Below are 13,500 nucleotides of genomic sequence, written 5' to 3'. Positions count from 1 at the left end.
ATTCGGGGATATTGATCTTGAAGGCGCCGAAACAAGAGGAGGAATCAAAAAAGAGGAAACAGAGCATATTCAGAGCACTGTTGACCATCGTCTGAGAGTTGGAAGTGCCGAACTGTTCTGATCATCTTCCTCTTCGCTGTATTCTGAGGAGAGACGCCTGGAAGAATCGTGAGGACGGGAGTGAGGCACGATTGGATCTTCTTCTCTGAAGGTGGCTGACGGGTTCTGTAGGAGGAGAAGGTCAACACGGTTCACAGCAAGGAGACTGGACGTCATCTTCTTCTCTTGTTCTACGGATTCAACTGGTTCAGTGAGTGAGAGAGGGAGGAAGCAGACATTACAAGAGGCCGAATCTGGTTTTGAGCAGAGGAGCACGAGCTGTGACAGAAGCTTCGAATAGTATTTTGTTTCCAATCTTTCTTTCTTTCTATCATGATTTTGAATATGGAATTATTGTTGTTGAGATGATTATATTTAAAATCATGTGCAACTAATTTTCATTTTACAGCCTAGAGGAACTATGAACTTGTTAGTGGGTTGAGCTTTATTATCCATTTGATGACTGGCCACCATTAATTGTGAATTTGAGAATTAAAGTTTTTCTTGACAGAGGAGATTTTAATTAAGCTCTTAGATTAAATAATATGGAATTAGATGATAATCTAATTTGTGATTAGGATAGAAATATACCTAATTACTCCATATAATTGTTGATGAGTGAGACCAATTTGTTTAGCCTCTTAGATAATTGTGTGAGAGATTACATAATTAATTTAAGAGAGGGTTATGAGTGGGCTGATGGGCATTTATAACTAATTTTACTCTAGATTAACATAATTGACATTAAAGTTAATTAATTTGATGAAACAAGATTTAAAAGGCTAGCAAGGGATTAGTAACTCTAGATTGTTCTTTTAAATGTTTGTTCTAGTTAATTTTAGAAAGCTTGGTTTTATTTTGTTTTAATTTCTTTTCATTTGATTTCATTAAATCTTCATTTTCTCACTTAAACGAAATAAGAATTTTTATTGCTTAATCACTGTTAACTGAGTTCTCCATGGGATTGATCTTGATTTGCCACTGTCTATTTTTATGACTCCTACACTTGTAGTGCATCTTGATATTTGGTAGTATCAAGTTTTTGGTGTTGTTGTTAGGGAACTCAAGGCAATTGGTGGTTAGCATTAGAAATCCTTTAATAGTTTTTGATTGAGTGTTTTGTTTAATCATTTCTTTCTTAGTTCTTTTTCCCCCTGTTTATGGCTATTTCGAGAGATACTTTTGAGATTTGTTTTGTATTTTAGGTACTAATTATATGCCCCGTGAATCCAAAGCTTCAAAGACACCATTGAAGACAAAGAGTCTTAAGGAAATCTTAGCCGAAACATCTCCAAAAATCAAGAGAAGGAGGGTGCTAAAAGTGTGAAAGAAGATATGGCTGAGGATGAGAATAATCATTTGGGTGTTAATGACTTTCTGGGAAGGCAATCTAGGGATTATCAATCTGGGATCAAAGTACCTGAATTTCAAGCAAATAACTTTGAGATTAAGCAAGCAATGCTCAAGATTATTGAAATGAATGGTCAATTTGAGGGAAATAGTAATAAGGATCCTAACTGGCACTTGATTCAGTTTTTGGATGTTTACAACTCCTTCAAACAGAATGGAGTTCCTAAAGCGTCATTCATCTAAGGCTTTTCCCTTACTCTCTATAAGGGAAAGCTAAATCATGGCTCAATAATATGGAGAAAGGAAGTGTAAAGTCATGGGATGATTTGGAAGAGAAGTTCAGAGTAAGGGTTTTTGCACATAACAAGATGGTGGATGCAAGGGCCAGTCTCACAAACTTCTGGCAACACTTTGGTGAGCACTTATACGAAGCTTGGGAAAGGTTTAAATTGTTTAAGCAGTGCCTGGGACATAATCAAGAGAAATGGGTTTTGCTTTAAATCTTTAGTAGCTGGTTAACTCCTATGTCAAAATCTGAGATGAATGTTGTCACTAACAGTGGAATTACAAAGCAACTAGTGAATCATGCTCGGGGTTGTTTAGATGACTTGGCAGCTGACTACATTCAGAACAATAGCAACAGAAGATCAGTGAAGTTTGTTGAGAAAGTCATTAAAGATACTTCATTTCAGTTGGTGGCAATGTTGGGTGCAATCAACGAGAGGTTTGATAATCTAGAAGCTCAAGTTAGGCACCTTAATGGTGGACCTATGGGAGTCAACGCTTTATATACTTCTTGTGATTATTGTGGGGGTGGTCATACCACTAGTCACTGCCTTATCTCTCCATAAGTGGAGTTAGTGAATTATGCTGGAAACTACTATGGGAGCAACCAAAACAATGCATATTCAAACACATACAACTCAGGATGGCGCAACAATTCAAACCTCTCTTGGAAACATGGCACAACACTTAATCAAGCCTCAACTTTTGGCGCAAAGCATGTGATCCCTCCTAGTTTTCATCACTTAGAAAAGGAGTCTATTCCCATTCAAAAGTCTATGCCTGATCTAGAAGTGATGATGAGTAAGCTCATGAGTTTGTAACTGAAGAACACTCAAGATCAAGCTAATATTAATGCCAAGTTAGATTCCTCTATCAAGAATCTTGTAGTGCAAGTAGGACAAATTGCAAGTGCAGTAATGTTACAACAAAAAGGGTTACCAAGTGATATTGTTCCTAACCCTTGTGGAGAAGAAACAAGGGAGTGCAAAGCTACAACTCTTCGAAGTGGTAAGGAATTACATGATATTCCACAATTGTCAAAGAAGTCTTTAGATTCTAGTGTTCAAATAACTCCTGAGATCATTATAGAGGATGATGAAGAGGCTATGAAAGAGGTAATGTCAAAGTTAATGAGGACAAGGTTGGAAATAAATCTGCAAGAAAGAGTGAAGCACAGAAAAGGGCAACTAATGGGCATCAAAATTGGGTGCCACCTTTACCATTTGCTTAAAGATTTCAAAAGAAGGCATTTAATGATCTCAATATAAGAAATTCTTAGAGATTTTCAAGCAGTTGCATATTAATATTCCATTCATTGAGGCTTTGGAACAAATGCCTAAATATGCCAAGTTCTTGAAGGACATGTTGAGTAAGAAGAAGTATTTTACTGAGTTTGCAATTGTAGCACTGACTAAAGAGATCACCAGTATCATTAAGCCTAATGTTCCTTTCAAGTGCAAGGATCATGGTTCCTTCACTATTCCATGTTTGATGGGCGATAGTTTTAAATGCCGTGCTCTGTGTGATTTGGGGTTTGTTATAAATATGATGCCTTCATCTGTTTTCAAGAAGTTGCAATTAGGGGAAGTCAATCCTACCACTATTACCCTCCAACTAGCTTACAGAAGTATCTCTTATCCATATGGCATTACCAACGATGTCTTGGTAAAAGTTGATACTTTTATCTATCCCCGTTGATTTTATTATGCTAGACATTGAAGAGGATAAAGTAGGGCTGAGTAACGGGCAAGCTGGGCTAGCTTGAAGGTTAGCCCATAGCCTGCCCATTTATGGATAAAGGGGCATGGGCTAGCCCATAACCTGGCAACAACCTATTTAAGTTCGTATAAAATGGGCTATAGGACAGCTTGTTTGTAGTGATGGGTTACGAGGTAACTTGTTTAGTTTTTTTATATTTTCTTTGCAGTTTTTTCAGCATAGTTATCTTGTATGCAACCTTGGGAAGCTGTCAATAAATTTTATATACCAAATGGCATATCAAATATGAAATAATATCATATAATATCAATTATATTCAATCACATAATCTTATATAGAGTCACAAACAATCAAAGTCTTGTCACCAATCATAAAAAGTCTTATAAACTTTAAAGTTCCAACTTCCAACTAAAGAATAAAATAAAAGTTCAGACAAGCATGTAGCTATGATAAAAGATGAATAAGAAACAATATCATCAATTAATTATCCAGCTAGATATTGAGTATCATCATGTTCTACTTTAGAATCACTTGAAATTGTTGAATTTGTGACTGCTGACTCTTGCTCTACAAAAACAAAACAAACAAAAATAAGTTAATGTCATTAATATGAGTATAAAAACATAATGCAATGCTGTAAACTCAAAATGATATAGAAATTAGTTAATTACCAACAACAATCTTCTATTCTCATCAAAATTATCAAAAAGAGAACTACAATTATATGTAAGTAAGTCATAAATAGAGTAATAGATCCAATATTTAAATTTTTTCAATTAAATTAACATTTGTCATGCTTAGGTTTTTATTTGTGATTGGGCTGATAAACATATGTTTTGAATAGTATATCTACTTAATAACTTCACTTCTTATCCTAATCTACTCCTTCGGGACGTCACTTCTTGAGATGGAAATCAAATGTTCAGATGATTGTCAATATATTATTTTGCTTCTTATGAATACTATTTCTTCCCCACTATGTGTGGGCCTAGGTTATTTATAAGTTTCTTGTTTCATAATTGAAAGTCAATAGAAGCATCTTCTTAATTGGTTTGAGATTAAGACATTAAGTCATGCAACTTCTATCCGTAACATTTACAAATTTCACAACTCAATGACTCATGTCTGAAATAAGAAAAACTGCATTTGCAATGATGTCAAGATTGTGTAATTTGTTTGACCAATTAGTGAGACAGCAACCAGTGAGCTACCAGAAGTCAAAAATAGAGGAACAGAGAGACAGGCAGACAGTGACCAACAATAGAGGAACACACAGAAGTCAAAAAGAAAAATTTACTGAACAGTGAGCTACTAGACATCAGCGACTCAGTGACTTATGCTTCAATCATTCAACAGATCTAAGGACGCTACCACGAGAAGCTACCGAGTGGTGACCAGTCGAAGTCTAAGTCTTAAAGACAGAAAGACACAGAGCAATCTTTTAGAGTACAAATGATCACTAGAGCTCCAATGTCGAAGTTGAAGATGTAGCAACCTAGCGTCATAGGCTCGTAGATGATCACTGATTCACTGGAGCTTGAAGTTGAAGTCTTGAAGACGCAGAGTCACAGCATCACTCTCTCTCAGTTGCAGAAAAATTGACCACAATTCACAATTACTGGAGCTCGAAGCAAACTGGGCAACTACTGGCTTGAAGTTGAACTTGAATCGCAAATGGAGAGCAGAGGTGGTAGTGGCAGAGGGACACAATGAGAGTCGTTCATTCAAAAGAGTTGAAAGAAATGGATAATGAAACTATGAAAGGTAGAAACTAGGTCTAGAAAAAATTAAAAATCATTTAATGAACTACTAAAGAATCAAAATATTAAAAAAAAAAACTTAAATGGCCAGGCATGGGTAGCTCGATGCCTTGCCCATAGCTTGTCTTGTTTAATGGGTTGCCCTGCCCATTTAACCTAACCCATTTAGTGTCTTCTATATGGGTTAATCGGGCAGGCTTAAATGGGTAAAAATTTATTGGGTTATGGGCGGGCCAATAGGTTATCGGCTTCTTGCTCACCCCTAGGATAAAGAGGTTCCACTGATTGTTAGGCGACCATTTTTGGCTACAGCTAGAGCTTTAATGGATGCAAAGAAAGGAGAAGTAATTCTATGGCTTGGTGATAAGCAGATTAAGTTCAATATGATGGATAAAGCAATCCAAGATTCTAAAGAAAAGAAACAATATGCAAGGGTTGTTGTGATGAATGAGCGCAATCAAGTTGAATCAATTTCCTTTGCTAGTAAAGAGCCCTTTCAAGTGACTAGAGTTGAGAAAAAAGAATGTGGAAAATGCTTACTATGCACAAATTGAGAGCTCTTGGACTACTTTGTATCATCTCCGGAGAGGCATTGGTATTGCTTATCTCAACCTCCTTGATTTGCTTATATAGTCTGGCTGAAGACTATATTACTTAGCACTCTTGGAGGCAACCCAAGGTTTTAGTAGTTAATTTTTTGTTTTGTTTATTTGATTAAGTTGCTTTGATGTTTGTTTTGATTTTGTAGGACCATAGTATCCCCTGATGATATGATTCAGTTGGGCTGTAAAGGTTACAAGCAATTCAGAGAGTGCACATCAAGAACATAAGAGGGAGTCTTCTTCCACTTTTACTCAATTAGGCTTATTCATGATTGATTACCACTGTTGGGAACTGATTGCTAATTATAATTTGGATTTGCATGTGATTGATATTTGATGTTGACTGCTATTTCCACTGGTTGCACTTGTTTATTTTGCTTATTTTAAAACTCTTGGAATTTATGATTTTCCTTACACTTGGATATCGTTGAAACTGTCATGACTTTCAGTAGATTGTTGTCTTTCTTCCATTGCGTTGAAGTTGTTCCCATCTTTTAAGGGAGTGGTAGTTTTGTTTTTCTCCTTACTTCATCTTATTAATGTGCTTTACACACTAAGGACAGTGTGTCATTTAAGGGTGAGGGTGAGGCAAAACCATTGATTTTGCACAAACTTGTCGTCATGTTTTTCGTTTTGGGGTAAATATTTGAAAATTTCTTTGTTTTTATGAACAGTAGAGAAATTCAAGAAAATTTCAAACAAAAAGTTTGTTTTCTTTGAAAGTTTGGTTTTTGATTGTGAACATATTGCTTAAGTTGGTTTTGATTTGTTGAAAAGATTGGGTTTGATGAGAATTTGGTTTTATCTTCCAAGAATGTTAGTAAATTGGCAAAGAACTTGGTTTTGGTAAATAACTTTAGGAAACTAACAACCTGTGAAGATTTGAGCGTAAATTTTAATTTTTTCAAGAGGGAGTACACTTATTGTGATTTTATCTCTAGAACTTGTCTTGAATCTCTTTTGAGGCTTAAAGTTTCCTTTTGCTTGTACAAAGATGATTTAGGCATTCATTTTCGTAGCCACTTTAGCCAAGTGCCCATCCCATTTACATTAATAATTTGCTTCACCCCTTTGAGCCTTAACCTTTTCTTTAAAGAAAATTGCATGGTTTAGACAGCCCTTTTATTTGAGAAGATGCAATTTTTATTTCAATTTCATTGCTTTAGTGAGAGCTATGTAATTTTTTTTAAAGAAAAAAGTGAAGGACTTGAAAAAAAAATTCAATGATGTTGTGTTAATAGGAAAAGAACAGAGAAATAGGAAAAAATAAAGGGGGAAAAAATGAAAGAATCATTGAAAAAAAGAGTTGAGAAAGAAGCAAAAAAGAAAAAAAAAGAATGATAGCTAAAAAAAAATAATTATACAAGAAAAAAGTATGAAAACAAGAAAAAAGAAAAAGACAAAGACAAAGAGCATATGATTTTAGCTTTTGGAAATCCTTCACTCTTTTTATGTTTTTCTTGAAAAGCTTGGCACTGATTAAAGTTTTCCTCCATTTATCATTTTCATTTCACTATCCTACCTCATTTTACAACCTTTAAGAAGTCCTTTTGATTTGTGCATGCAATTGGATACTATAGTGGAAATTGAGATGATAAACAAGCCTATGATAGATGAGTTGCAATAAATGGAATTATGTAAAACATAAGCCCTTAATTGTCATGAGAGATGAGTGTAAATGAAATGTTCCAAAATTTCTAACCTAGAAATAGGAAAATTTGTCATATCCTGATATCATTGGCATGATTAATGAAAAATTTAAGGTTGACCAAGGCTAGGTGAGATAAAAGATAGATAAATAGCACAACAATTGAAGTGAGAAGTGAAAAAGGACCAAATTGTCATTTTTAAAATGATTGGTCTATAAAGGCATTATCGTAATTAGTGTTAGGAAATCCTAAAATTTTTTAGTAAATCATGGAAAATAGAATTAATATCATGGAATAGTATTTGAGGTCTAGAAAGTAAATACAGGTTGAAAATAATTTATTAAAAAATTATTTTAATTATTAATATTCTGGCTAAATTAAGGAAAATTAGCCAATATTAATTATTAAAAATATCTAGAGATCACAAAAAATTATGAAAATTTAAAGGAAATTTATTTAGGAATTATGAAAATTTATAAAATTATTTGTAATCCTAAGTGATGAGGAAGTTAGCTTTAATTGAATTTAAAGCTAAATTAATATTGGTAGATTGTCTGTTTTTATAGAAACGGCAATTTAAGGAGTTATAGAGGGAGAAAAATTATGAAATTAATCAGAAAAGTTTCCTTTACTGAGATATAATTAATGGTGAGCTGATATAAAAATTGAGATACTAGAATTTTTTGGCTATCAGATAAAATAAATTAATACGATATTAAGACTTAGTGGACTGTCAGGACAATAGGGGTGATAAAATTTCCTACAGATTGCCAAGGACACATGTCACACCCAAATTGGCCAAGAAAGGGAAAAATAAAATAAAAAGAAAAAGGAAAAGAAAATAATAAATCAAGTTAGATTAAAATCTAATTAGGGATAAGTAAGATGATTAAGGTTAAGTCATCTTCCATAAGATCTTGACACATGGCAAACATAGTTCATTGGATGGCTAGGATTTAACTGTCTATCTTTGAAAAGTCAAAAGCTTCTAGAAGGGTAGTTAGCAAAGTTAATCAAAGAATTAAGAGAGTTAACTTTGATTAAAGCCTAATTAATCTTAATGGATAAGAAGATATGACATAAGCCATAATGACTCATCATCCAAGTGTCAACATACTAAGCCATATAGCCTAAGATTTGTACATTTGGAAAAAGGTAAAAATTGGAGGGCTAAGATTAAGTCTTATGCAAGAAGGGCATTTGTGGAATTAATGAAATTTGAAGCCTATAAATACCCCGTTCCCCATGTTCATTTCGTTCAAGACCAAATGAGTGGGGAACCTCTTGCAAAATTTCATTTAGAGAGAGAAAGAGAAGAGTTCTAGTGAGAGGAAGTCATTTGGAATCAAGGTAAGCTTCTACAACTCTTCTATTTCAAGTTATAATGATGATATGTTGGTTTTAGACTATTTTAATGATGATGGAAAGTCATATTTCTAAGGGGAAGTGCTCTCCAAATTTTCTCAAAATGGATAGGAAGGGTTTAGGTTATGTATGGTTAAGATTAAGCATGGTTAAAGGTGAAAGATTAAGTAATTACATGTTAGTTTGTTTGAAAATCCTTTTCCTTATAATTATATATATGGTTCGGCCAAGTTAAGTTCAATGGGAAGGGATTGGGTTTTTATAAAACTAATATGATAAATGGATTCTACATGAAAAATTATATAGGAAAGGCCCAAGAAAGTTCAAGAATCAAAGCTAGAAAAATAAACCCTAAGAATCAAGAAAAAAGGGGTTTAAGGGGTTATGTTAAATTATGAAGTTGTAATAATACTTAATGTTGTGTCATTGGTTACCTAATAGGATATACACAATAAAGGGACAAAGATCTAGTCAACAGAAAAAGGTCAAGAGGGAAGGAAAGCAATCAAGGTAGCTTTTGCGATTCATTATATTAGAGTGTCACCTTACTTTGTATGATTATGGCTATGTGTTTTGCTAACCTGTTATGCTATGAGGTGGATGAGAATGTTATGTTATATGATGTTGCCTCCATGCAAATTATGCCTTGCTTATGCTGTGTTGAATGCCAGGAATGTTTATGATGATATGTCCTTACCATAACATGAACATAAAGTTAAAGTGTGCATGCTTGTAGCTTGATTTACAATGTATTGTATGACCTTGATAATATATGCAATTATTACTAAGATTCTCCAAGAATCTTACCCCAATATTTAAACAAACCCTAGGGCCTTCAACTACCAAAGACAAAGGAAAGGAATTGGCTCTTACTTGAAGAGATAGTAAGCCATAGTAACTTTATATGGCTTTAAACCTTTCTATTTTGAAAAAATGTAATATTAAGCATGTTTTAAGTTTTCATTAGTATGACTAAGGTTAGAAGTATACAAGCATGAATATAAATAGCTAATCTAACTAATGAGAGTATGTTATGATGTTAAGCGGTCAATTAAGTTCAATTACCCTTCCAAAGAGGGTAAAAAGTCAACTAAAAGGGATTAAAGTTTGACTAACGACCATTTAAGCAAACGAGTGAGTTAGGTTATGAAATTTGGCAAGCAAAGACATCTTATTTTTCTCTTTAAAATGAGAGGTAGTTTGCCCAATTCTGATAACCGAGCAGAAGATTATGCCTTTCTAAAATTAGGCAAAACTAAAGTAAAAATCCAAAAATGACCAAATGAATAGTAAGGTTTTCAAAAAAAGATGGGCTCAGATTTTAAGGCAATCAGTCTAGAAACTATTTTTTCTCAAAATTTTATCCAAAGAGCTTTTCATAGAACTTGGAATCACTCAATTTCAATTTTTCTACAATTAGTTATGAATTTTTAAAATTGCTAAAGATTTTAGTGAAATGTGAATAGTGTGCAGAAGCATTCTGTGACTTGAAGTCGCAACCTGAGAAGTTGAGGTCATAACCTGGAAGCACTAAGTCACGAACTAAACTGGAAAAATGAAAAAGTTTCAAATTTTTAAGCCTTTTCTCATACCTAATGGTCATATAAAGTTTCAAACGTGATTTTTCATAACTTCTACTCTTTAAAAGTGATTCCAAATGTTTCTATAAGGCAAGTTATTTGGTATAAATATAAAGTGTTACAGCAAACACTTGACTAGTGAGGTAGTTCCTATTGTGATTTATCTTTACTAATTTAATTGCCTTGCTACTTATTTTTGGAAGATGGAAAAGAATTCTTTAAGGGCTTAACTCTTGAAAGTTTGAATTGTTTCTAGCTTGGTGATGTTTGCCTTAAAATTATGTTCTTTGGTGTTCCTTAGTTGTTTTATAAATAAAACTCTTGAGGACAAGATTTGAGGTAAGTGTGGGGGATTTAAAACTTGATACTACCAAATATTAAGGTGCACAGCAAGTGTATGGGTCATAAAAACAGACAGTGACAGATTAAGATCGATCCCATAGAGAACTCAATTAACATTGATTAGGCAATAAAAATTCTTGTTTCATTTAAGTTGAGAAAATGAAGATTTAATGAAATCGAGTGAAAAGAAATTAAAACAAAATAAAACCAAGCCTTCTAAAATTAACTAGAACAAATATTTTAAAGAACACCCTAGAGTTACTAATCTCTTGCTAGCTTTTTAAACCTTGTTTCATCAAATTGATTAACTTTAACATCAATTTTGTTAATCTAGAGTAAAATTAGTTATAAATGCCTATCAATCCACTCATAACCCTCTCTTAAATTAATTATGTAATCTCTCACACAATTATCTAAGTGGCTAAACAAATTAGTCTCACTCATCAACAATTATTCAGGATAATTAGGTATATTTCTATCATAGTCGCAGATTAGATTATCATCCAATCCCATATTACTTAATCTAAAAACTTAATTAAAATCCCCTCTCTCAAAGAAAACTTTAATTCTCAAGTTCACAATTAATGATAGCAGTCATCAATTTAACACTAAAGATCTTCAATTCAGTAAAACCAAAGCTCAGTTCACTAACAAGTTTATAGTTCCTCTAGGTTGTAAAAAGAAAATTAGTTACACATGATTTTAAATATAATCATCTCAGCAACAATGATTCCAGATTCAAAATCATGATAGAAAGAAAGAAAGATTGGGAACAAAACACTGTTCAAAGCTCCTATCACAGCTCGTGCTCCTCTGCTCAAAACCAGATTCGGCCTCTCGCAATGCCTGCCTCCTCCCTCTCTCGCTTATTAAACCAGTCGAATCCAAAGAACAAGAGAAGAAGATGACGTCCAGTCTCCTTGCTATGAACAGTGTCGACCTTCTTCTCCTGCAGAACTCATCGGCCACCTTTAGAGAAGAAGATCCAGTCGCGCCTCACTCCCTTCCTCACGATTCTTCCAGGCGTCTCTCCTCAGAATCCAGCGACGAGGAAGATGATCAGAACAGTTCGGCACTTCCAACTCTCAGACGATGATCAATAGTGCTCCGAATATGCTCTGTTTCCTCTTTTTTGATTCCTCCTCTTGTTTCGGCGCCTTCAACATGAATATCCCCGAATCCTCTAAAACCCTCCAGGTCTCAACGATTGTCTCCCACAACGCTGCGTCTAGCTCCACAACACACACGCTCCTACTGTGAGAACGGTGTCGCAGCACTTTTTCATGTTTCCATCTTCTGTAATACTGCGTATGTTTTGGCTCTTGAAGAGAAAAGACTAATAGAGATATAATAAAATAAAGAAAAGCTGAAAAGAAAAGAAAATAAAATAAAAAAGGGAAAGAAATGAAAATAAAAATAAAACTGAAATAAAATAAGCTAAATTAAATAAAATGAGATAATTCTTAAAACTATTATTAACCACCTTTATTTATTTAAAACTAAGATATTTACAAAGCAAACCCGTTAAATAATACTCAAAATCAAATCTTCCAATTAACTATTGAAAATCTCCTAAAATATGCATTGATAACTTTCCAAAAATTACTTAAACTATTCTTTAAATATATTCAAAATAACAAGTTATCAATATCACTAATGCCGGCAAGGGTTTGGGAGGTTTCTTTATGACATCTTTTTGTTGTAACTGCAAAGTACAGTGATATATGAGATACTAAATATTAATGAAAATCCACGCTAAGGGATGGGGGAAATGAAGAGTTAGATTTGATGTTACTCTTGGTTTGATTAAGAGACAATAATATTATACTAGAGAATATCAGGAAAATGAGTGTGCGAGTCTATTAGATGAAGGGACATATATAGAATAAGAATATACTAGACAGGAAATCAATAGATATGTGAGCATATACGGAGCACATGGAACATATATAGACAAGAAAGCAAATAACTTTTTTTTTTTCCTTTTTCTTAGGTAGGAATTAAATGAAGAACACATAAATATATTAACACACAAACACTCATATACATAGCAAATGTTTGAACCTGTGACCTCTCTCAAAGAGAGTGATTGGCATCGCCCCAGGAGGTGAAAAAACTTAAATAACAAACATATAGTGTGTATTTAAATAATAATAACATTAATCGCCAATTTCAATAATATATATGTATAAAAATAATGAATGAAGATAAACATGTGGGTCATTTCTAAATTGTACCCATATTATATCAGGAGACAGGGCAGATGTAGAGCATTAGAAAACTGAAAAATTACACTGCATCAAAACTAAAATTACATTGCATACTTGCTTTAAAGCTCCAGGAATTTTAGACTAGCAAAGCAAGTTTAGAGCAAGTTAGAATATTATGTTAGAAGAATTAATGCTCAATAAAAAAATCAAGTCGGATATCGATTGCCAAGAGTAAGAGAACTATATCCTCTTACACTGAAATCCAGCAATTATCTTCAAAGAATCATAGAATGTCTGCAACAAAGGAAAACAATATAATAACAAATTTCACTAAATTTGTCGTTCCTCTCGTCATCATACTGATACAAGTAATACCCCACTGCAAAAAAAAAAAAAAAAAACAAAGAAGGCCAGAAAAAACAAAGGGCATAATAACTTACAACTAGTTGGTTAATCTCTTGGACAAGCTACTTCGGGCCCAATTAGGCTATCCTTCAAATAGCTCTCCATGATCTCTCCTTGTTCTCTTTGCATTTGAC

The sequence above is a fragment of the Neltuma alba genome, unplaced genomic scaffold (assembly GCF_004799145.2).
Source record: "Neltuma alba isolate B1F8T4 unplaced genomic scaffold, ASM479914v2 tig00001633_pilon, whole genome shotgun sequence".
NCBI lineage: Eukaryota > Viridiplantae > Streptophyta > Magnoliopsida > Fabales > Fabaceae > Neltuma > Neltuma alba.
This window is presented reverse-complemented; position numbering follows the sequence as displayed.